This window comes from Urocitellus parryii, chromosome 10 (assembly GCF_045843805.1).
Source record: "Urocitellus parryii isolate mUroPar1 chromosome 10, mUroPar1.hap1, whole genome shotgun sequence".
In the NCBI taxonomy this organism is placed as follows: domain Eukaryota; kingdom Metazoa; phylum Chordata; class Mammalia; order Rodentia; family Sciuridae; genus Urocitellus; species Urocitellus parryii.
Window position 1 is genome coordinate 93466953 of NC_135540.1, and position 25950 is coordinate 93492902.

The 25950-nt window shown below is 34.4% G+C and overlaps 1 pseudogene; it reads left to right on the top strand.

Moving 5' to 3' along the window:
* Positions 1–1713: 1713 nt before the first annotated feature.
* Positions 1714–25587, top strand: LOC113196065 (transmembrane protease serine 11B-like; annotated as a pseudogene).
* Positions 25588–25950: the final 363 nt, after the last annotated feature.

Consider the following 25950-nt stretch of genomic DNA (forward strand, 5'->3'; position numbering starts at 1 on the left):
GCCAAAAATACATGTTGGAGAAAAGACAGGCTTTTTAACAAATAGTGCTGGGAAAATTGGTTAACTATATGTAGAAGATAAAAATTAGATCCCTACCTTTCACCCTTCACAAAAGTCAAATCTAAATGGTACAAAGACTTAGGAAACAGACCACAAAACTTGCAACTGCTAGAAGAAAACACAGAGTCAACACTCCATATTGGTATAGGTACTGACTTCCTCAACAGGACACCTAAAGCTCAAGAAATAAAACAAGAATCAGTAAGTGGCATGTAATCAAATTAAAAAGCTCTGCACAGCAAAGAAAATAATTAAGAAAGTGAAGCCTGCTTCTTTTGATTGAGCACAATTCCTTTGAGCCACCATCAGGCAAAAATCTTGGTAGCTAGGGGAATGGCCGCTTTGATTCTGAAGATCTGAGCAGCACATCATAACACTGACTATGTTCTCAATTCTCAGATTGTGTGACCCTGTCACTATATATATATATATATATATATATATATATATATATATATATACACACACATATATATGGCTGGGTATGTAGCTCAGTGGCAAAATGCCCCTGTGTTTAATCCCCAGTATTAAAAAAGATTGTGTGTTTAAAAAAATATAATTCAGCTAGAAATTATTGATGAAAGTCACAATTAAAATTAAAAAATGATCAGATGTAGGTCATTGAAAAAAATTATAATTAATTCTCCAGAATGAAATATTATAAGCCACCTTCTCTGATGACTAGAGAATTAAAAAGCATCCTTTCTCAAAAAAGTTCTGATATTTCAAATACTTCTGGACTACCTAATATAGAGAGAAATAGATAGGCAGACAGTCAAATCTGCTTTTTAAAAGGTAATTAGTAGAGAAATGCATCCTATTCTAAAAGTTGTTTTAAAATTGATTTATCTCTGGTCATTGTTTTTTTCTTCCATAATGAAATAAGAGAATGGGTAAGACATCTCTTATGATAATTTTTCTTTAATACTTTATTGTAAATGAACATATTGGGGGGGGCAAATGTGAAAAATACTTCATATTCCTCATTATCTCACTTCTGTATTAGAGAACTCAATTGCACATATTTATTAAAGTTCAACTTGAGGGCTTGGGTTGTGGTAGAGGGCTTGCCTAGCATGTGTGAGGCACTGGGTTTGATTCTCAGCACCATAAAGGAAGGAAGGAAGGAAGGAAGGATTAGTGTCCATCTACAACTAAAAATGTTTTAAAAAAAGATAAACTTGAGGAGATTTTATCAAAACTTATTGCCATAACTAGAACTGCCATCTCTCATATCTTCTCTATAAAGTATCACCTCTGTGGATACATGAAAAGATGATCACAGTTTAGTAATTCAAATATTCCATCAATATAGACTTAAAAATAACTTAAATAATAATAAATTGGCCTATTAATGTCTTAAGTTATATAGCTTATAAAGTTGAATTTGGAGGGAATATATAGGAAGTGTAAGGGACCGGCGAACGAAGGAGGAAGAGACCACCAAGAGACCATCTCATGCAACAGCAAAAGGGGTTTATTGAAGATCCAGCGCGCTGGGGCTCCGTGCTCACTCAAGAAGGGAGAGCGGCCCAGAGCCCTGAGCAAGGGTTAAGCAGTGCTTAAGTACACTTTTTGGGGAGGGCGGGGGCTTTGCATACATCGGAGAAAATCATCATGAGGCGCGGGAAAATCGAGCAACAACTCTCAAACATGATTAGTACATTCATTGGCGGAACAGGTCGGGTGGGGGTGATAGGTAAGTCCTAAAGCGGGGTATACATTCAAACTGTTTGGTTTAGGCCCTGAGGTGCCTACGTGCTGAGCTGCACTGGGTCCAAGTTGTTAAGCAACTAAGTGGTCAGGGGGGATTCCTACACATATCTAATGGGCAGTCCCGGGAATTGTCTTAACAGCTACTGGAATTTCAGGCTTTGAGTGTAGCTTAGAAACTTAACAATACCTGGTCCTTTACATTTTAACTCAGGCTTTGCAGCTTAGAAACTTTATAATACCTGGTTGGTCCTTTACATTTTAACTTCAGTTTCTTTTACTCTTTCAGAAGTACCTATCACTTATTGTGTGTGTTAGATTGATTATTAGAAAGTAGAAAGAAAAAATTTAATTTAAAAATACTAAAAAACTTAAATGATTAAAAGAAAAGAAAGTGAAATCTCATCATTCATACAATATATAATGATCAAACAGATACTAGGAGCATGGCTCTAACCTACTGGCTTTAAAGAAAGGAACAATAAGATGGATATCTCTCTCCCCTGCTTGCAGTTTAGCAGGGGAGATATTCAAGTAATCGAGTGTCTTATCCCATTACCTATTGCTATAACTGAATACCAGAGAACAGGCAATTTCTAAAAAGTAGAGGTTTATTTCATTCATGGATCTGGAGTCTGAGAAATTCAAGAGAATGGTACCAGCATCTGGCACTGGCCTTCCTGCAACATCATAACCTGGCGGAAGGTATCTCAGGACAAGACACAGCAAGTGTGTTGGCTCAGGCCTATTTCCTTTTCTTATAAAGCAATTAGTGCCATCATGGGGCTCCACCTCATGACTTTATCTGACCCCAATTACTTTTCAAAGAACACACCTACAAATATTATTAACATATAAATTTGAGAATTAGGTTTCCAAAACATGAGTTTTGGGTGATATATTCGAATCATAGCAAAAAGTACAAAATAGAAATAAAATTATGATTGAAGTCATAATTGAGGAGTATTGAGCAAAGAGAGTCTCTAAGTGGGAAATGTAACCTCATTTTAAATAGCAGGGAAGGTCTCCCTGAGAAAGTGGTCTTTAAGATGGCATCCTAACCAAATGCAATAGATTCTCTTCTTGGTGAATGTGAAGCTACTAAGCATGACCAGAAGATAAAAGAATAGAGAAGTTATTACCAACATTGAGTACGGAGAGCCCTGGAGTTGTCTGAAAGGCAATACTGCCTCAAAGGATGGAAACATGGGGATTTTGTATGGGGAGCCTACACATATTCATATAGGCAGGCATTTAAGGGGCAGCAAATCCCAAGCATTCTCAATTTAGGATATGCATTCCTAAATATAAAAACCAACGGCCTGAAGGCAGTGGAGAGTGACCAAAACCAAGCAGAACCTGAATGAAAGTGAATCCATGAAAGGAAGAAACTGCACTGGATGAAATTCACGTTCACATGGCCTTTTGCCAGAGGGCACTGACCAGGCCAGTGACATTGGCAGCTAGAACTCAAACAGAAAGCCACAGTTATATTGGCATTAGGAATTAGACTATAGCAAGGCTGAAAAGTGAGGGGCCGGGGAAGCAATCGTGAAATGGTATAATATTCATTTACAGTAGAAGTACCTAGGAGTAGTCATAAAAAAGTAATATACAAAGGAAAATCAAGATACTGATTGTTAAATTATTCCTCATGTTACACTTTATGTAAAATAATAACAACAAAGAAATATGAAAGTAGGTGAACATAAAATGTAATAAAACATTAAAAAACTTGTAGAAAAGGTAGGATATGATAAAATATACAACTTCTTGCGTCCCAGATACTCTAGTATAGTTGGATGTGATAATAGGCTGGAAATATTCAGAGAATTAGAGGTTATCAAAACTTCCCTTAATTTTATTTAAATTTTGCAAAAATAAAGTGAATTGTTCTTTCAAAAATAAAAGAAATTCTGGATTTTCATAGATTTTTCAATACAAAATAAAAATAATTGTGGGGTTTTGTTTTGTTGTTGTTGTTGTTGTTATTGTTTTGTACTTTAGATTTAACCCAGGGGTGCTTAACCACTGGACCACATTCCCAGCCTTGTTTATTTTTCGTTTTGAGACAGAGTCTTGCTAAGTTGCTTAGGGACTTGGTCAGTTTCTGAGACTGGCCTCCTATTTGTGATCCTCCTGCCTCAGTGTCCTGAACCACTTGAATTACAAGAGGGCACCATTGTGCCTGGCTTGATCATATTTTTATATGAAAAATAACAGACATAATGTGAACTAGTATTTTTTTAACTAACTCTTTGTATATGGGCTGGGAGGAAGCCTATTTTTTTTCTTAAACTCTGAAATTATCTCAAAAAAGACTAAGTTTTTGTTTTAATACACATGTAGAAATTAAAAATGATGAATTCAAATTCTAATGACAATTTCAATAACAAAACCATTTTTTTACATTTAAAAGAGTGATCAAAACGATATAAGTTTGTTAATACGTTGATAATTCATCTCAACTTGATCATTTGAGAGGCAGGTTCTCTGTGTTAAATGAATATTCTGTAGTTTTTACTTCTCTCAGCACAAAGACGCATAGTTTATAACACAGAACTGAATATAGTAACAAAATACTTTATTCTAATTGGATTTCCTTCATCTTTTTATTGTAATTAAAGTGATTTTCTTATTAAAAGAGAGGCTTACATGTTTTATATTTTTTAACCAAAAAAAGGAAGATTATATTATTTTGTTACCATATGAAAGCTACCTTGAAAGAAAATACATTTTATTGTAAATTTTAGAATCATTTCCAGTGAGGTTAGGAACAAGATAGACATTCCCACTAATGTCACCAATATTCAATTCCATTCTGCAAGGTTTAGTCAGGCAGTAATAATAAGAGGAAAAAAGAGATGTAATATTTGAAAAAGAAGATATGATACTCTAATTTTGACAGACAAAATACAAGTCTATATGAAAAATTTAAAAGAATCTAAAGATAAATACTAACATAAATAAAAGCTTCAACAAGTTTGCCGTCTATGTTCAATAATATTCCTACACACTAGCAATAATCATATAGAAAACTAAATAGAAACAAATATTATTAATGACTGTAAAAGTCTTAACAATAACAAATGAAAAAAATGTGTGTTGTATACTGATCTATGATTAAAATGACAAAAGTTTAAATATTTAATATAGGACAGGAATAAATGGACTGATAAATCATGCTGATAAACAATTAACAAGATAAAGATATGAAATCATGACATTGTGATATAAAGCAGGAGTCAGACAACCATGGGCCCTATCTGGCTTATATAAAATAAATAAATATTTACTTGAAAACAGTTGTGTTTATATACCTTTTACTTATTGTTTGTAGATGTCTTTGTGCTGCAATAGACAAATTGAGTAGTTACAATGTAGACCATATGGCTGGCTAAGCCTCAGACTTTATTGTTTATCTCTTTACAAAAAACACTTGCTAACTCTTAATCTACAGCAGTTAAAAGTATTTAGCATCAATAGAAGAAGAGATAAATAGACCAACAGAACCGAATAAAGAGATAAGAAACATGGAGATTGCTTTGTTTATGACATGAGACATGATATTAGTGGAGAAAGTATGATCTCTCATAAAATGTCTAGAAAAATCAGCTATTAGAAAAATAATTTAAAAATTAAAAACATAAAATTATAATATCATTTTATATCAGCACAATAATTCTTAAAGTTTTAAAATATCTGAACCTTAAAACCTAAAACCTTAAAATTTAGATGAAAATACAGAAAAATACTTTGAAGAAATCAAAGTAAGAAAGATTTCTTAACATTTTATGGTTGATATTTATATATACAATTTTACTATTAAGAATAAAAAAGTCCCTGGTGGATGAAAAGATCTTTTAAAACAATGAAATGTCAAGCTGTATATAGGTAATAGATAGTTAACAAAACAATGAACCATAATTGATGAATATTTCATATATATATGTATATATATACAAATTTATATATGGCATTCATATATATCTCTAAGGAAAAAAGACTAATTACGTAATAGAAATAAAGACTAGTTTTTATGAAATAGGGTTCTTCAAAGTAGAAATCCAAAGTTCTCCCAAGTATATGAAAGGATGATTATTCTCTCTGGTAATTTAAAAAAAATACAAATATTGAACATAATTAAATGGAATTTCATTTGCATCAGAATGTTGTCAATAAGTTATATTAAAATTAATACTTTACAAAAAGTCATTTCAATGACCTCTATTTAAAAAAAATCAGAGTTTAGCAATATTTTGCTTACTGGGAAGGAATAGTAATATATAATTCACTTGAAACATTGAGGAAATGAGGCAGAACATTTCTTTTATAACCCATCCAAAGCACGCACTATTTTTGTTCTCTAAAAAAGTAACTGAAATCAAAATTTATAATATTAAAATGTTTCTTAGAAGTAATTTAAAAAATATGAATGCCATTATACATTAGTAAACAATGTGTGTTCTTTATTATTTTTCAGAAGATTCAAATGTGACTTTCAAGTAGTGACTATTATGTAGAAACTATTTCACTGCCTTAGAATCACTTTTTAGCCTACATATTTGAGTCCCTCAGACTAATACACACATCTCAGAAACAGTAGGTTACTGGACTCCGGTAACTGGGTCAAAGAAATTTGAGACCAGACTCTCACAGTGCACTTATTATAGTCATTAGAAAAAAACATGTTATCAAACATTAATCAAATTATTAATATTATTGAAGAAACATACTGAATAGCCTTTTTTTCTCCAAGGATGAGATTAAACAGAATTCCTGTATGAAAGCATACATGGGATGCGCCTAAACAGGGAGTATCTTTGAAGAACTTTGACAAATAATGTTGGTTCTGGGAAACACTAACAAGTCATCAAAAGGGACAAAGAGGAAGAAGTAGGATTAAGCAGAGAAAACAGTGAAGAGGAAATAAAACTAGGTGGAGATCCACAGTTGTGGTGTAATATAACATTAAAAAACTAAACAAAACAAAACAAAACTGAAACAAAGCAAAACTATATCTACCTAAAAGTCAATTGTTCCTAGAAGAAATCAGAAATACACACACACACACACACACACACACACACAAACACACACACACAACCTTGACATATTCATAAGGAATATGTAATCTGCCAAATATGTCTTCTGTTTTGCAGTTTTATTTAGAGTAATGAAGAGTACAGAGATTGAGGAAACAGTTAAGGCTGTTTTGAAATTTGAAATCATGATTTGTGTTTCAGCCCTTCCTCCAAATGAGCAATTACATGACATCATATAATTACATGACATCATGTCTTTCAAGATCTGAAGAATAACTCATGTCCAGACTTCACAGATTAGTGTGACCACAAAATCTAATCTGCTCTATCTGTATGATGCCAAGCCACTACATTCTCTGATTCTTTTTCATCTAATTGATTGGGTTTGGTAATAAAACAATTAACTTATCTGTCAATTTATGTCACACAAATAACCCACAGGTGTTGTAGAAAAAAGAAAATCTAGCAGAGAAAAATTTTATCCCTAATTTTGTAACACAGACATTACTAAAGTTGACTTCATTGTTTTCTTCCACAATAATTAAATCTATAAATGGTCTACCTGGCTGTTTGTCAATCTATAAATCTATAATATGTATTCAATTGGTCTTTAAATCTTTATTTGTCCATTTTTTTATTTAATTGATTTTATTTTTTAAAATATATGACAGCAGAATGTATTACAATTCTTATTACACATACAGAGCACAATTTTTCATATCTTTTTATATAAAGTATGTTCACGCCAATTCATGTCTTAATACATGTACTTTGGGGTTTTTTTGCATTACAATTGTTATTACACATATATAGCACAATTTTTTATATCTCTGTTTGTATATGAAGTATGTTGATACCCAATTCGTGTCCTCATACATGTACTTTAGATACTGATGTCCATCACATTCCACCATCCTTGCTAATCCCCTGCCCCCTCCCATTCCCTCCCACCCTAGAATTCATCTATTCCTCCCATTCTCCCCTTCCCTACCCAACTATGAGTCAGCCTCCGTATATCAGAGAAAACATTGGGCATTTGTTTTTTTGGGTATTGGCTAACTTCACTTAGCATTATCTTTTCCAACTCCATCCATTTACCTGCAAACACCATGATTTTATTCTCTTTTATTGCTGAGTAAAATTTTATTGTGTATATATGCCACATTTTTTTAATCCATTAGTCCACTGAAGGGCATCTAGGTTGGCTCCACAGTTTAGCTATTGTGAATTGTAATAAATAAATAAATAGATAGATAAATAAATAAACAAAATGAAACTAATTATGTATGAATATGTTGCAGTGAATCTCACGACTATGCATACCCGTAATGGAACAATAAAAATATCTTTAAAATTGTAAAAAAAAAAACACTTAACTTGTTCATTGACATTATATAGCTATAGTTTACAAAATATATTAACACCACACCTGTTTTGTAACCTGCTTTATATTTTTAAAAAAGGGAAGTCAATTTCTCCACAGCAGTATGAGGTCAGGTCACCATGTCTGCTTTGCTCACTGATGTACCTCCAGCATTCACATGCTCAAGCATAATTTGTTTTTTTTCTTCTTTTTTATTTTTTTATTGGTTGTTCAAAACATTACAAAGCTCTTGACATATCATATTTCATACATTTGATTCAAGTGGGTTATGAACTCCCATTTTTACCCCGTATACAGATTGCAGAATCACATCAGTTACACATCCACGTTTTTACATATTGCCATACTAGTGACTGTTTTATTCTGCTACCTTTCCTATCCTCTACTATCCCCCCTCCCTTTCCCTCCCATCTTCTCTCTCTACCCCATCTACTGTAATTCATTTCTCTCCCTTGTTTTTTTTCCCCTTCCCCTCACATCCTCTTATATGTAATTCTGTATAACAATGAGAGTCTCCTTCCATTTTCATGCAATTTCCCTTCTCTCTCCCTTTCCCTCCCACCTCTCGTCCCTGTTTAATGTTAATCTTTTTCTCATACCATGTATTTCTTATGAGTGTGTTCGCCTGAATTTTCTCCTTTCAGAGGGAATAGAATATACTTTTTAAAAAATTGTAAAATAGTATGTTAGTAATCATTTGCCCAAACACTTTTCCCTACTGTATATTTTCATGGTAGCAAATGAGAGTAGATGATTGAGATAATCTATGGATGGAAAAGACAATATGAGTGAATTTTTAAAAATATACATTCATTTGAAACAGAAATTTTACAGGTGTTTACTTCTTTTATATGATATTAATACCAAGACCTAGATAAAAATGGTTCTTCAAATTGTGCATTTTTGTGAAGGAACTGAGAGACAGTGTAAGTTGTGATTCAAATTGTGATCTTTGAAACCTGATTGGCTGGGCTCTAATTTTACATTAGCTTCCTGTGCTTCAGTTTTCTCATCTGCATAAGTGGATAAAATAACACTCACTTTGTAGAATGTTTGTGCAGATTATATGTAGACAGAACAATGCTTTTTCAGTGCTATTATAATAATTATTATTAGATTATATTAACAAGATTTGGCAGGATAAAGGGGTGAGATTTTTCAGATTCATTAAACTTTTTATATTTTTCATTTTGGGGCTTATTTATTTAATGATACTGGATTTATTTGTCATTTAATGTTTAATTCAGTTACAAACATAATCAAAAATGGATGATGCAGGATAGAAAAATTGTTAAACACAGTGTTTCTCTAGAAATCACTATGAATATGAAAGCACTCAAAGAATCCGTCTACCTCCTTTTTTTGTACAATATCATTATTTTTGGGGGGGACTAAGGATTAGTTCCCCATTCATATAAAAGCTGAGAGCAATAAATGATGGATGTCCTGGAAAGATTTTGTTATTTTTTAAAGCTGCTTTGTTAGCAGCCCACATTGTCTCTTTCATTCTCTCCACCAGGTGGGAGTCTAGCACTTTGTACCGTGTCTAGTCACCTAAGTCTTCCTAGTCATTGAGGCATTCCTGTAAGTTAGGAAGGAGAAAGTAAACACCAGTTTGGAGTATGAAATGTTCCTAAAGCTGGATTTTACAGCATTATATTTTAATCATTTACTTGAAGACAATGAAAACAATAGGCTGGACAAGTTTCCTTCCCACAAATTTGTGTAATTTAACTGACCCATTATCAGAAATAATTCACGAAATATTTGTGATAGCTGCAAGAACTACACAGGACCAAACTAACAAAACAGCATCCAGGTCTCTCTTTAGCAGCACATGTACAAATGACATCCAAGTATTTTTAAACGGGTTTAAATTAATCAATGAAAATCTTCGGCATGCCAGGAAAATTGTTTTTTTAACTGCAGGAATGTTGTCCTTTACAACCTGATTAAGGTTAGTCAATCTTATTTTCCAGGTGCAACATTTTACTGCAGTTCCATCAATATAATAATATAAGTGACCTTGACTATAGTGGAAAAGTATGAAAAATTAGCTAAGATTGGAGAAGGGTCTTATGGAGTTGTGTTCAAGTGCAGAAACAAATCCTCTGGACAAGTAGTAGCTATTAAAAAAATTCGTGGAATCTGAAGATGATCCTGTTGTTAAGAAAATAGCACTGAGAGAAATTTGCTTGTTGAGGTAGGTTAACTCTCTCATACTATTCAAGGCATTAGGTGAAACATGTATGCTAAACATTTTTAAAGTAATATTTCTTTTCCACTGGACTCAAATTCCTTTGCATCAGCAACTTTGGGAAATAAGTAGATCAGCACCTTGAACTTTAACCATTCTGATCTTTATCTGATACATATTAGCACAGCTGTAGGTGGTTAAAATATTGAAGTACTTCCATTCTAGTGGGTAAACATCCACACCACCTAAGACTCCTTATCCTACTATTACTCCTCCCCCCAGCCCTTCTCTGGACATTGCCCCCGAATACTTTCCCAACCAACCAGCCACTAAAAGATCACCTCTTGGCACAGAGGGGCCCATGGGACTGCACTAGTGCCCCTTAGATATCAGTGTTGCTTGGTCCCCACCTGTATTGCCCTAGTCCTTATACTGAATATCACTCCCAGCAGTACATACACTTTACATAAAGGATTTGTCATTATTGTTTTTACTCTGATAGAATTTGACATGTAAGATTCACAAGTTTTCAATGTTAAGATTTTTTCCTATCCTAAAACTCTTCCATTCGGGGAACTTGAAAGCCAAAACAGTGCTTCTCTGTTATGTAGAAGGAATCCCTTGGGGAATCTTGTTGAAATAGGGGATGGGGATCTAGGAGGGGGCCTGAGACTGCCTTTCTAACCAGCTCCCAGACAGCAGAGAGGCTGCTGGTTGGTGGGCATTGGCAACAACACCAGTGGTTACACATTAAGTAACAAGACCCTATGATTTCAAGAACAACTAGCCTTGACTTTTGAACTGTGTCTTCTGTTTTTAGGAAAAACAAAACAGTAATCCAGTTTGAAAAGGGGAGATAATAATTACATTATCCCTCCTTCCAAATATCACTTGCATCAGGTGTCCCCAATGAATACTTTATAGTGTTTTGTTTAAAATATAATTATTTTTTAAATTTTATTTTATTGGTTGTTCAAAACATTACAAAGATTGCAGAATCACATCGGTTACACATCCACATTTTTACATAATGCCATATTAGTAACTGTTGTATTCTTCTACCTTTCCTATCCTCTACTATCCCCCCTCCCTTCCCCTCCCATCTTCTCTCTCTATCCCATCTACTGTAATTTATTTCTCTCCTTTTTTCCCCCATTCCCCTCACAACCTGTTATATGTAATTTTATATAACATTGAGGGTCTCCTTCCATTTCCATGCAATTTCCCTTCTCTCTCCCTTTCCCTCCCACCTCATGTCTCTGTTTAATGTTAATCTTTTCCTCCTGCTCTTCCTCCCTGCTCTGTTCTTAGTTGCTCTCATTATATCAAAGAAGACATTTGGCATTTATTTTTTAGGGATTGGCTACCTTCACTTAGCATAATCTGCTCTAATACCATCCATTTCCCTGCAAATTCCATGATTTTGTCATTTTTTTAGTGCTGTGTAGTACACCATTGTGTATAAATGCCACATTTTTTTTATCCATTCATCTATTGAAGTGCATCTTGGTTGGTTCCACAGTCTAGCTATTGTGAATTGTGCTGCTATGAACATCGATAGGGCAGTATCCCTGTAGTACGCTCTTTTAAGGTCTTCAGGGAATAGTCTGAGAAGGGCAATAGCTGGGTCAAATGGTGGTTCCATTCCCAGCTTTCCCAGGAATCTCCATACTGCTTTCCAAAATGGCCACACCAATTGGCAGTCCCACCAGCAATGTACAAGAGTACCCTTTTCCCCACATCCTCGCCAGCACTTGTTGTTTGACTTCAGAATGGCTGCCAATCTTACTGGAGTGAGATGGTATCTTAGGGTGGTTTTGATTTGCATTTCTCTGACTGCTAGAGATGGTGAGCATTTTTTCATGTACTTGTTGATTGATTGTATGTCCTCCTCTGAGAAGTGTCTGTTCAGGTCTTTGGCCCATTTGTTGATTGGGTTATTTGTTTTCTTATTGTTTAATTTTTTGAGTTCTTTGTATACTCTGGATATTAGGGCTCTATCTGAAGTGTGAGGAGTAAAAATTTGTTGCCATGATGTAGGCTCCCTGTTTACCTCTCTTATTGTTTCTCTTGCTGAGAAAAAGCTTTTTAGTTTAAGTAAGTCCCATTTGTTGACTCTTGTGCTATGGGTGTCCTATTAAGGAATTTGGAGCCCAACCCCACAATATGTAGTTCGGAGACAACCTTTTCTTCTATCAGAGGCATAGTCTCTGATTTGATATCAAGGTCCTTGATCCATTTTGAGTTAACTTTTGTGCATGGCGAGAGAAGGGGATTCAGTTTCATTTTGTTGCATATGGATTTCCAGTTTTCCCAGCACCATTTGTTGAAGATGCTATCCTTCCTCCATTGCATGCTTTTAGCCCCTTTATTGAATATAAGATAGTTGTAATTTTGTGGATTGGTTTCTGTGTCCTCTATTCTATACCATTGGTCCACCCACCTGTTTTGGTACCAGTACCATGCTGTTTTTGTTACTATTGCTCTGTAGTACAGTTTGAAATCTGGTATCACTACACCTCTTGATTCACACTTCCTGCTTAGAATTGCTTTTGCTATTCTGGATCTTTTATTTTTCCATATGAATTTCATGATTGCTTTATCTATTTCTATAAGAAATGCTGTTGGGATTTTGATTGGCATTGCATTGAACCTATAGAGAACTTTTGGTAATATCACCATTTTGATGATGTTAGTTCTGCCTATCCATGAACAGGGTATATTTTTCCATCTTCTAAGATCTTCTTCTATTTCTCTCTTTAGGGTTCTGTAGTTTTCATTGTATAAATCTTTCACCTCTTTTGTTAGGTTGATTCCCCAGCATTTTATTTTTTTGAGGATATTGTGAATGGGGTGGTTTTCCTCATTTCCAGTTCAGAAGATTTGTCGCTGATATACAGGAATGCCTTTGATTTATGCGTGTTGATTTTATATCCTTCCATTTTGCTGAATTCATTTATTAGCTCTAGTAGTTTCTTTGTAGACCCTTTTGTGTCTTCTAGGTATAGGATCATATCATCTGCAAATAGTGATAATTTAAGTTCTTCTTTTCCTATCTTAATGCCTTTAATTTCTTTTGTCTGTCTAATTGCTCTGGCCAGTATTTCGAGAACTATGTTGAACAGAAGTGGTGAGAGAGGGCATCCCTGTCTTGTTCCAGATTTTAGAGGGAATGCCTTCAATTTTTCTCCATTTAGAATGATGCTAGCCTGAGGCTTAGCATATATAGCTTTTACAATGTTGGGGTAAGTTCCTGTTATCCCTAGTTTTTCTAATGTTTTGAACATAAAGGGATGCTGTACTTTGTCAAATGCTTTTTCTGCATCTATCGAGATGATCATATGGTTCTTATCTTTAAGTCTATTGATGTGGTGAATAACGTTTATTGATTTCTGTATATTGAACCAGCCTTGTATCCAGGGATGAATCCTACTTGATCATGGTGCACGATCTTTTAGATATGTTTTTGTATACGATTTGCCAGAATTTTATTGAGGATTTTTGCATCTAAATTCATTAGGGATATTGGTCTGTAGTTTTCTTTCTTTGAGGTGTCTTTATCTGGTTTGGGGATCAGGGTGATATTGGCCTCATAGAATGAATTTGGAAGTTCTCTCTCTTTTTCTATCTCCTGAAATAGATTGTGGAGTATTGGTATTAGTTCTTCTTTAAAGTTCTTGTAAAACTCTGCTGTATATCCATCCGGTCCTGGACTTTTCTTGGTTGGTAGTCTTTTGATGGCTTCTTCTATTTCCTCACTTGATATTGGTCTGTTTAGGTTGTGTATATCTTCCTGACTCAATCTGGGTGGTTCATATGTCTTAAGGAATTTATCGATGCCTTCACTATCTTCTATTTTATTAGAGTATAGGGTTTCAAAATAATTTCCAATTATCTTCTGTATTTCTGAATTGTCTGTTGTGATGTTGCCTTTTTCATCCCGTAAGCTAGTAATCTGGGTCCTCTCTCTTCTTCTCTTTGTTAGCGTGGCTAGTGGTCTATCAATCTTATTTATTTTTTCAAAGAACCAACTTTTAGTCTTGTCAATTTTTTCTATTGTTTCTTTTGTTTCGATTTCATTGATTTCAGCTCTAATTTTAATTATTTCTTGCCTTCTACTATATTTGCTGCTGATTTGTTCTTCTTTTTCTAAGGCTTCGAGGTGTAGTGTGAGGTCATTTATTTGTTGGCTTTTCTTTCTTTTAAGGAATGAACTCCATGAAATGAATTTTCCTCTTAGTACTGCTTTCATAGTGTCCCAGAGATTTCGATATGTTGTGTCTGAGTTTTTGTTTACCTCTAAGAATTTTTTAATTTCCTCTTTGATGTCTTCTGTAACCCTTTGTTCATTCAGTAGCATATTGTTTAATCTCCATGTGATGTAGGATTTTTCCTTTCTCATTTTATTATTGATTTCCAATTTCATTCCATTATGATTAGATAAAATGCATGGTAGTATCTCAACTCCTTTGTAATTGCTAAGATTTGCCCTGTGACATAATATATGGTCTATTTTTGAGAAGGATCTTTGTGCTGCTGAGAAGAAAGTGTATCCGCTTGATGTTGGGTGGTATATTCTGTATATATCAATTAAGTCTAAGTTATTAATTGTATTATTGAGCTCTATGGTTTCTTTATTCAACTTTTGTTTGGAAGATCTGTCCATTGGTGAGAGAGGTGTGTTAAAATCTCCCATGATTATTGTGTTGTGGTCTATTAGACTCTTGAACTTGAGAAGAGTTTGTTTGATGAATGTAGCTGCACCATTGTTTGGGGCATATATATTAATGATCGTCAAGTCTTGTTGGTGTATGGTTCCCTTGAGCAGTATGTAGTGTCCTTGTTTATCCCTTTTGATTAACTTTGGCTTGAAGTCTATTTTATTTGATACAAGAATGGACACCCCTGCTTGCTTCCGGGGTCCGTATGAGTGATATGATTTTTCCCAACCATTCACCTTCAGTCTGTGTATGTCTTTTCCTATCAGATGAGTCTCCTGTAGGCAGCATATTGTTGGATTTTTTTTTTAATCCATTCTACTAGCCTATGTCTTTTGATTGGTGCATTTAAGCCATTAACATTTAGGGTTACTATTGAGATATGGTTTGTATATTCAGCCATATTTGGTTATGTTTGTTACTTAACATGATTTGTTTTTCCTGTATGCTTAGTTTTTCCTTTACTGTACTACCTCCTGCTGTTGGTTTTCATTGTTATTTTTCATTTCCTCTTCCTGTAATGTTTTGCCAAGGATGTTTTGAAGAGCTGGTTTTCTAGCTGCAAATTCTTTTAACTTTTGTTTGTCATGGAAGATTTTTATTTCATCTTCAATCCTGAAGCTTAATTTCGCTGGATACATGATTCTTGGTTGGAACCCTTTTTCTTTCAGCATTTGAAACATGTTGTTCCAGGATCTTCTAGCTTTCAGAGTCTGTGTTGAAAGAACAGCAGTTATCCTGATCGGTTTACCCCTAAATGTAATCTGCTTCCTCTCTTGTGGCTTTTAGATTCTCTCCTTATTCTGTATGTTTGGCATCTTCATTATTATGTGTCTTGGTGTGGATCACTTATGATTTTGTACATTCCGTGTCCTGTAGGCTTCTAGTATTTGGATTTCTTTTTCATTCTTTAAGTCTGGGAAGTTTTCTAGTATTATTTCATTGAATAGATTGCTCATTCCCTTGGTTTGAACCTCTGTACCCTCTTGTATCCCAATAACTCTTAGATTTGGTTTCTTGATGTTATCCCATACTTCTTGGATGTTCTGCTCATGATTTCTGAACATTCTCGCTGAGCTGTCTATGTTCTTTTCAAGTTGAAAAACTTTGTCTTCGTTGTCTGAAGTTCTATCTTCTAAGTGTTCTACTCTGTGGTAATACTCTCATTTGAGTTTTTAATTTGGTTTATTGTTTCCTGCATTTCCAGGATTTCTGTTTGTTTTTTATATCCTCTATCTCCCTATAGAGTTGATCTTTTGCTTCTTGGATTTGTTTATGTAATTCATTGTCAAAGTGATTTTCCATTGTCTGAATTTGATGTATAATGTCTTCCTTGAGACTCCAGATCATCTGAAGCATGTATATCCTGAACTCTTTGTCTGACATTCCATCAGCTGCAGATATTACCCCATCTAATGTTGAATTGACCTGTATTGTTTGTGGTCCTTTCTTTCCTTGTCTTTTCATACTGCTCATGATTGTTGTGCTAATGTTTTCCCCCTTATATATTTGTATTGTTCTTGTATAGCTCCAAAGTCCCTCTTTTGCGGAGAAAGACAATGTTAACAGTCCCAATATCAACAGTACATTATCTAAGCACAAGTTTTCATTATTAATACATTTATAGTTAGATTATAATACTATAGATATTGTTTTTAATTATTACTTAAGAATATATTCATTAGTTTCATAAAAGGCGTACCATATCTGGTGGCATATATAAAACTTAATTTCAGACGAAGGATGTTATACTTAGAGGGGAAGGAGTGAGGGTATGAGGTTAAACTAACAGCACTTTTGGAGAACTCTAACCAATAGACTGGTAATTTATGGAAGAATGTATAGACTCAACCTCCTATCTGAATTTAGATAGTTACCCTATGTATAGATAGCAAAGGTTAGGAGATTGAAAGTGGGATAAAGAGAATATGAATAAAAAAAAAAGAAAAAAATAACAAGTAAGAAAAGAGAAATAAGAGAAGGAAAAGGAAAGTAAGATAGAAATAAAGAAAAAAATGGGGGGAAGGTGGGGTATATGCAGTTCCTCTATATTATATTACCTTGGTAATTCGGTTGTTCATGCACAGTTCTTGGTTTCACATATGCTGAAGTTGTGGAAGAGAGAGAAGAAAAGAGAGAAAGAAAGAGAAAAAAAAGTCTCTCAGAACACTGTTTTCCTTGCTTCCAGTAGGTGACGTTGTCTATTCCTAGCTTGAGCCTCTGTATTCAGGGTGGTGGGTATAGCCAGTGTGAAAGGAAATGAGCTTCCACCTGTATCTTCCCTGCTCTAGTCTCTGAGGTAGAAACCAGGTGCCTGTACAGTTGTTGTTTTGCGTTGATAGCTACAACCCCCAAAAGCTTGTGGGAAATATTTTGAGTTATCGCAGCTAAGGGTGGTGGAGTTGGAAACCGGGTACCTGGATCAGCCGCAGAACCCTGCTGGTAGCCACCCCCCTTTTGATGGGTTTTAAGGGTTGATGGGCTTCCTCCGGGCTAGCACTGGGGCCGGGGCCTGACTTCCTCCTCTGGTCTGGCTTGGCACTGGGAGTCTTCCTCCTCATAACATAAGGAAGTAATGCATAAATTATAAATTGTGTTATATAAATTGACAAACAGCCAGGTAGATCTGGAATGTCTATCACCTTACTTGAAACATTTTTTCCTCTTTCATAGGCCCAATATGTCTTCCCAGTAACGAACTTGGCCTCTATGGATGATGATCCTTATTTTTCTTGGAGTGATAGCAACCTTGGGAGAAACTTCAGTCTCCTAGTTCATTTTCTGGCAGTTGGTCAATATTGACTATTTTCAATTTTAACTTATACTATTAAATCTTTTTCAGTTTAAAAAATTGACAATAAACATGAATCTTAAATTTCTTCTAGGAATTTTTATTCATTTACTTATATTTTATTTCAACATCATAATTATTTTTCTTTGACACAGAATTTGATAATTTTTAAAAATCAAATGTCTACTTATAGTAATGTCACCAGTTATGGTGGTTTGGCAAGACTGAAATGCTCAAAACTTGATGTCAATATTCATTGTTAATAAAATAGCTTATACAGTAGGTTTTTTTGTTGAGTTGTTACATTCTTTAGTCAATACATTTCTGACTATATATATTCTTTTTCTTCTTGGCTCAAGTTTGCTGTTGGTTATTAAGATTTGATGGGTGGTAAGCAATGTATAATCCATAAATGACTCTTTTAATAGTAGATATTCAAGCATGATTGTTTATATACATTGTCTTATTTTCAACCCTTTTATTAACAGTACACACCCAAAAGTTGATTTTTCCAATTAATTTTTGCCTTTCAGAAAAATAAGCCCTTAAATAAGCACATAACTTTATGTGTTTACAGAATTTTGACATCCATTCACAATAATCCTTTGACATTCACAATAATCCTTTGAACTAATCAGGACCAGTTTTTCTACTATTCCTATTTTCACATGCAGTGAACTGAGGTTCATAAAAGTCAAGGCACTTGCTTGATGCACAAGATTTTAAATGACATAGCTGAGCCCAAACGCAGACCTTAGCATTATAAATATAGTGTTACACCTTGTGATGATTTTTATTCCTCTGAGCTGTATCTCTGCATAAAATTATAAGATAAATTTGGGCTGGTCAAGTTTCCTTCCACAAAAAGCATGAGGACTGAAATCAAAGCTGTTTTATAGCAGATACTGGCAGACAACATGGCATCCTGGAATTCAGTTCCTTGTCCATTGAACTTACCAGTATTTTACTTATTTCTACTTTTTTTCCTTTCTTTTCTTTTCTGTTCCTTAGATTTCTGGACTATTTAGCAAAAACTTTTAGAAAAAAAAAAGGAATAAAGAGTTTTAGAAATTTGTGATTCTTTTACTTTAAAATATACATAACCTTCTGTATTTCAGAATAAATATAATCATCATGAAAAAAATACAAGGATTTGTCTAATTGCTAGTGATGATAAACATTTTTTCATATATTTGTTATTGATTGTATATCATCTTCTGAGAAGTGTCTGTTCAGTTCCTAGGCCTATTTATTGATTGGGTTATTTATTTTTTGGTGCTTAGCTGTTTGAGTTCTTTATATACCCTACAGATTAGTGCTCTATTTGATGTGTGAGGGGTAAAGATTTGCTCCCAAGATGTAGGCTCTCTATTTACCTCACATATTGTTTCTTTTGCTCAGAAGAAACTTTTTAGTTTGAGTTCATCCCATTTATTAATTCTTGATTTTAATTCTTGCGCCACAGGAGTCTTATTAAGGAAGTTGGGACCTAAGCCCACATAATGGAGATTAGGGCCTACTTTTTCTTCTATTAGACACAGGGTCTCTGGTTTATTCCTATGTCCTTGATCCATTTTGAGTTGAGTTTTGTGCATGGTGAGAGATAGAGGTTTAATTTCATTTTGTTGCATATGGACAAATGCAAATCAAAACCACTTTAAGATTTCATCTTACTCCAGTCAGATTGGCAGCTATTTATTATAAAGACAAACAACAATAATTGCGGGTGAGGATGTGGGAAAAAAGGTACACTCATACACTGCTGGTGAGACTGCAAATTGGTGCAGCCAATATGGAAAGCAGTATGGAGATTCCTTTGAAAATTGGGAATGGAATCACCATTTGAGCCAGCTATCCCTCTCCTTGGTGTATATCCAAAGGACTTAAAAACAGCATACCACAGGGACACAGGAACATCAGTGTTTGTAGCAGCACAATTCACAATAGTTAAACTGTGGAACCAACCTAGATGGCCTTCAATAGATGAATGGATAAAAAAAGGTGTGGCATATATACACAATGGAAATTTACTCAGCAATAAAAGAGAATAAAATCATGGCATTTGCAGGTAAATGGGTGGAGTTGGAGAAGACAATGCTAAGTGAAGTTATCCAATCCCCAAAAACCAAATGCCAAATGTTTTCTTTGATATAAGGAGGCTGATTCATAGTGGAATAGGAAGAGGGAGCATGGGAGGAACAGATGAACTCTAGATAGGAAGAGGGGTTGAAAGGGAAGGGTGGGGGCATGGGGTTATAAATGATGGTGGAATGTGATGATCATTATTATCCAAAGTACAGGTATGAAGACACTAATTGGTGTGAATATACTTTGTATACAATCAGTGATATGAAAAGTTTTGCTCTATATGTGAAGAATGTAATGCAGTCCACTGTTATATATATATATATATATATATATATATATATATATATATATATATATACACACACACACACACACACACACACACACACACACGGGCCTTATACATGTGAGTCAAGTACTCTACCAACTGAGCTATATCTCCAGTACAACTATCATAAACCTGAAAGCTTTGTTTCTTGTTTCCCTTTCCTGATAGCACATGGTGGAGATGGGGCAAGAGGTCAAAATGTAATGAAAGTTATGGAGGTTAATAACATGTGACATCAACGGTGGGTGGTGGTGCACACTTGTAATCCCAGCAGCTTGGAAGGCTGAAGAAGGAGAATTATGAGTTCAAAGCCAGCCTCAGCAACAGTGATGGGCCAAGAAATTCAATGAGACCCTGTCTCTAAATAAAATACAAAAGAGCTCTTGGGATGTGGCTCAGTGACCAAGTGCTTCTGAGTTCAATCCCCAGTATCTCCCTCCCACCTCCCTATCTTCAAAATAAATAAATAAATAAGACAGAGAAAGAAATAACAAGTGAACTAGATCAAATATCCTATTTGGGGCATAATTGGGCTTAAAAAGTTGTATTTGTTTTATTAGGTTGCAGTTAATTCTTTGGCATTTATCAATTTTATAGTTTTGGGTTTTTTTCTTCTTTATTTCCAGAAATCAGCAAGCCTATTCTTGAATCCTCACCTACAACTGTAAGTTAAGAAACTTTATTATAAATTCAATACATTCACAAGTATTTCTGCATTTTTTTTTCCTAAAAAAAATCTTGAAAAACACCATGTGGGATTTATAGTGCACTTTCAAAATGACAATGTAGCAGATAGGACATTCCTTTTGAAAAACACGGGTTTATAAATTTTAACATTTGTACAAAAGAGTGAAATAAGATCTGATTCCAAAGAGTGCAATCATGAATGAAGGATCTTATGTGAATAATTAAAATAAATAAGATTGAAGGGAAAAAGGGACAGTTTAGGAAAAGAAAATACAAACTAGAAAGTGTCAAATACATTTTTTACAAAACAAAGCCAGTTCTGCAATTAAAATAAATTCTCTTCAGTGTATCTCATTGCCCATAGGATAGATACATGGATGCCTTCATGAACTCACGGATATTTGTAGAGCACTGCTTTCTACCTGGTGCCTTACAGACAGCACTACCAATGCTATGGAAGATGTGGCCATTAATGAAGCAAATACTCTACCTTCAAGTCTACTTAGGAAGAGAAGAGTTTCAACAATAGAGTGGAAGGAAGGATTTAAATGGTGTTTGAGATGGGAAAAGAGGATGAGTCAGAGTCTTCCAACCTAAGATAGAGTAGAGAACCATAATGATGGCACATTATAGGAAAGACCCCAAATCAATCAGGAGATGCTACACAACCACTGACGGGCATCAAAGAGTGTTTTAATGTAGTAGTTCTTATAAAACATAATTGAAAATACCTTCTCTTGTGTAAATAAATCCTTTCTCCAGGTTATAGGAGACAACTAGCCAATAGTGTCACAGCTGGCAACCAAATTCTGAGTGGGACAATTGCTCTGAAAGGGGAAGGGCCATGGCAGGCCAGCATGTGATGGAAAGGCCAACACAACTATGCTCTCTGATCAGTTGCAGTGGTTATTATCTGCAGTTTATTGCTTTGTTAAATAAGCTTAAAAGTTTTAATAAATGTAGGCTGCTGTTTTGGTTAGCCTATGGGGGTACAGGGTGTTTTGGGTAGCCTATAGGGGTTAACCTAATGTGTGAAGGATCACCAAGATTTACAAAATTTACAATCACATACAAAATTTGTTATTACCTATATAATTGAAGGGCAGAGAAAGTATATAAATTCAGGAAAGAATGGGAAATTGAACAGAATTAATTAATATTTTCTAAATAGCTCCTTTGGCCTGTCTTAAGTGCTTTACTAACATCATCTTATTTAATCATAACAATAAATTTGTAAAGAAGGTATAATTGAACATATTTAAAGGAGGAAACAAAGACTTAGAAAAGGTGGTTGACTTAACTTGGCCAAAATCATATAGCTCTTAAATAATAGCAATTGAATCCAAATCCAGGTATGTCTGATTCCAGTTACTAGGTGGTTATTTGTTTTTCCATCTAGGGATTTGCAAACTAGTTGAAGAAATATAAATGTCACACATTAAAAGTACAAGGCAGCATACATAGTGTGATATATACCACATGTATGATCGATAGTGCCAAGTAAATTTGAAGAAAGAGAATATATTTGGCAGTAGCATGAAGATATAAGATTTAACTGAACCCTAAAGATATAATGTTTGATTGATAAGGTAGGTGGATGAGAATAATATGCATTTCTCGTTTAAAGAAAACAGCTTTCTTCAAAGTGAGTGGGGATAGAAGAACACAAGTTGTATTCTGTAGATGGGGGGGGGGGAAAGCAGTTTGAAATAAAGATTTCAAAAAAATTTTTTTTAGTTGTTGATGGACCTTTATTTTATTTATTTATATGTGGTTCTGAGAATTGAACTCATTGCCTCACACATGCCGGGCAAGTGTGCTACCACTAAGCCACACAGCCCCAGCCCTAAAGAAGATTTTATTAAAGGGAACATTAGCAAATATTCTTTGAAGTTTATTTCCATTGGTTGTGGACATCTCCAAAACATAAGAAACTTGCTGCAGAAGTATCTTTACAAAGTATATTCCAAAGAATTAGTCTTTCAGAAGTGATTTTTAAAAAGCAGTCCACGACCATGAACAGCAAAGTCTAGATACTCAAAACATTTTAAATATAAATCTCTGGAGGTGGAGCCAGAGTTGACTCTAAGGAAATTAAATTTAAGAAGCACTGTTGTTGACCTTGTGGAGTCACTGGAAGTTTGAGAATGGGAGACAGAACATGAAGATATTGAAGCCTTAAAACAATAGTGCCTGATATTTTTAGGAAGAGGTGAAAATAAATAAACAGGATGTTAGTTCCTGAATTAAGAAAGAGTCTCAGTAAGAAACTGGGGGGACTGGTAAATTAGACACCAAGATGCATTGACTAGGTGAACATAATAGGGTGAATGAGTAAGAAAGAGCTGCAATCTTTTAGGTCCACAGGTCCCACAGCCTTGTAGTTCTTAGAACCCAGGGTGTATAATGATAAGACTAATTCTAGACTCGCACCCTTATGGAACTGAAGATGCTCATATAATTCTTGCCCAGAGCAAATGCTCAGAACCCAGATGGAACTGAATCATCATGGAAAGAACACCAGTGATCCTCACTGGGAGGATCTTCAGAAAGTTGACAGGTTTAGCACTGTTTTTATGTGCTGCAATATTTATAACATTTCCATGTTAGAGAAATTTTTAAGATAATAATTTAAGTGCTTTATAACAAAAGTTTGTTTGGGAACATCATGTTTTAAACTCATGAGATCATCATTCATAAGAGGACTGAGGATTGAACTCTCAACTTTGGAACTGTAGTAAATAGACCATACATGACATGAAAAATTCAAAGAATTATTTTTCATGAAAATTATAGCAGTGCTAAAGTTCATGATAGTATTGCCCTTGTGTAGCTGCCTGAAGAAGTCTCTTTTACAAAGTATGTTCATAGGCTTTATCTTCCTGAAGCAAATATAAAGCTCTCAGAAAAGAACAATGTTGTAGTTGCAGGATGAGGAATAGTTTATATGAATGATAATTTTTTAAAAAAAAAATAATAGTTTCGGGGCTGGGGATGTGGCTCAAGTGGTAGCGCGCTCGCCTGGCATGCGTGCGGCCTGGGTTCGATCCTCAGCACCACATACAAACAAAGATGTTGTGTCCGCCGAAAACTAAAAAATAAATATTAAAAATTCTCTCTCTCTCTCTCCTCTCTCACTCTCTCTTTAAAAAAATAATAGTTTCATTGGAATAATTATTTAAACAATTCATCAATTACTTCCTCATACAATTAGTCAATCAGCAAATATATGGAAAAGAAAACTCAAGTGTCAGGACAGAAAGCACAGCATCCTATCATCTTCAATTTCTTTAATAAAAATCTAAAACTTAACAAATTTATTTTTTTCTATAGTTTATATTGATGCATTGTTATATATACATGCATACAATATAACAACATAATTTCTCAAATATCTCTTGTAATGAAAATTGAAAAAATTGGACTAAAGTGTGAGGTAGCCAATTCTAAATCTGAACAAGACTAATGTAGACTGGGAATGGCCTGGCTCTTGGTGACTTAAAAAGTTTGTTTAATGTATAAATGTTCTTTATCACAACAAAAAGGCCACAATCCCTAACATTCATTGCATTTATTTTTTTTAGATGCCCTACCAGTGAAACTTCAAGGCTTTTTTGAATATTGTTGACAGCAAAGATTGCAATGCCTCATGTGCATTATCTGGCCTGATGGCTGACGTGATGTTATGCACTGGTTGTATGTCAGGAGAAGCCAATGCCTGTCAGGTACCTCCAGCTCTGTTATTCAATCATTTTCTCCCAAAGTGCCAATTAAATGAAAGTTTTTATCAACATAAAATAATTTATGTGAGAATATTGTCACATGGTAGTTTCTTATTTCAATCCATTTCAGAAGATTTTAGTTCCATTTATGTGTCAGATACCAACCTAACTGCTGGGGATGAAGTGGTGAACACAATTCCTACCTTCATGGAGTTCTCAGTGTAAAAGTATACTCAAAAAATAATACTTATAAATCTGTGATATAAAACTAGTTCTGTTTTCTGGGCAAACTGCAGACCTACAATAGTGCCTCCTTCTCCAGAGATGTGATAGGAAGTTGAGCATGATGTTGAACATGAAGTTGAGCTCATGTCACTCACCATTCTGTTGAGGGTTCATCATGGATACTTAAACTCAGTAAAATGTCCACTGTAGCTAAGTTTCTTTCTCTGTATTCAATTCTGGACTCTAAATTCAAATTCTGATATGTCTAATCCAACATTTGATATATGTAGGCAAAATAACATGGCTTGTAGTTGTCTTACATTTTGAATAAACCCAAAGTTTCCTTAAGTCTACACCCAAAGAGGAAGAATTGTTTTCATTTCCCAAGGACTATTTATAACGTCAAATGAGAGATACAAGAAAGTTCTTTAACAGGACAAGCAACATTTTCCCTCTTCTTCTTTTAGAATGATTCTGATGGACCACTGGCTTACTCTAACTCTAGAAATATCTGGCATCTTTTTGGACTAGTAAGTTGGAATGATGGATGAGATAAAAACAATAAGCCAGGTGTCTATACTCAAGCGACTTCTTATCATGGGTGGATAGCCTCCCAGACTGGATTCTGAAAGAAAGGTATGAAACGGGACTTTAGGATCTTCTTCTTTATTGCTTCAAGATGTTTTTCTTTTAATTGATGGTACATTGGTCATTTTCTTATATAACAAAATACAAATGTCTTTGTCAATATTTTATTATCTCTAAAACACTCTTTTTTATTTATTAACTTACTTAATTAACATAGAAGACAGGAAGAAAACAAAGAAGGCCAAACTATTATTTTTACTACTAATTTAAATTTTGATTTATTTTACCATTATGTTCAGAATTGAACTTAATATGTTTTTCATAATTAAAAGAAAACAGACATTTTGTAAATATGAGAACATATATACTGGATCTATCAAATAAATTATTTTATTCTATAAATT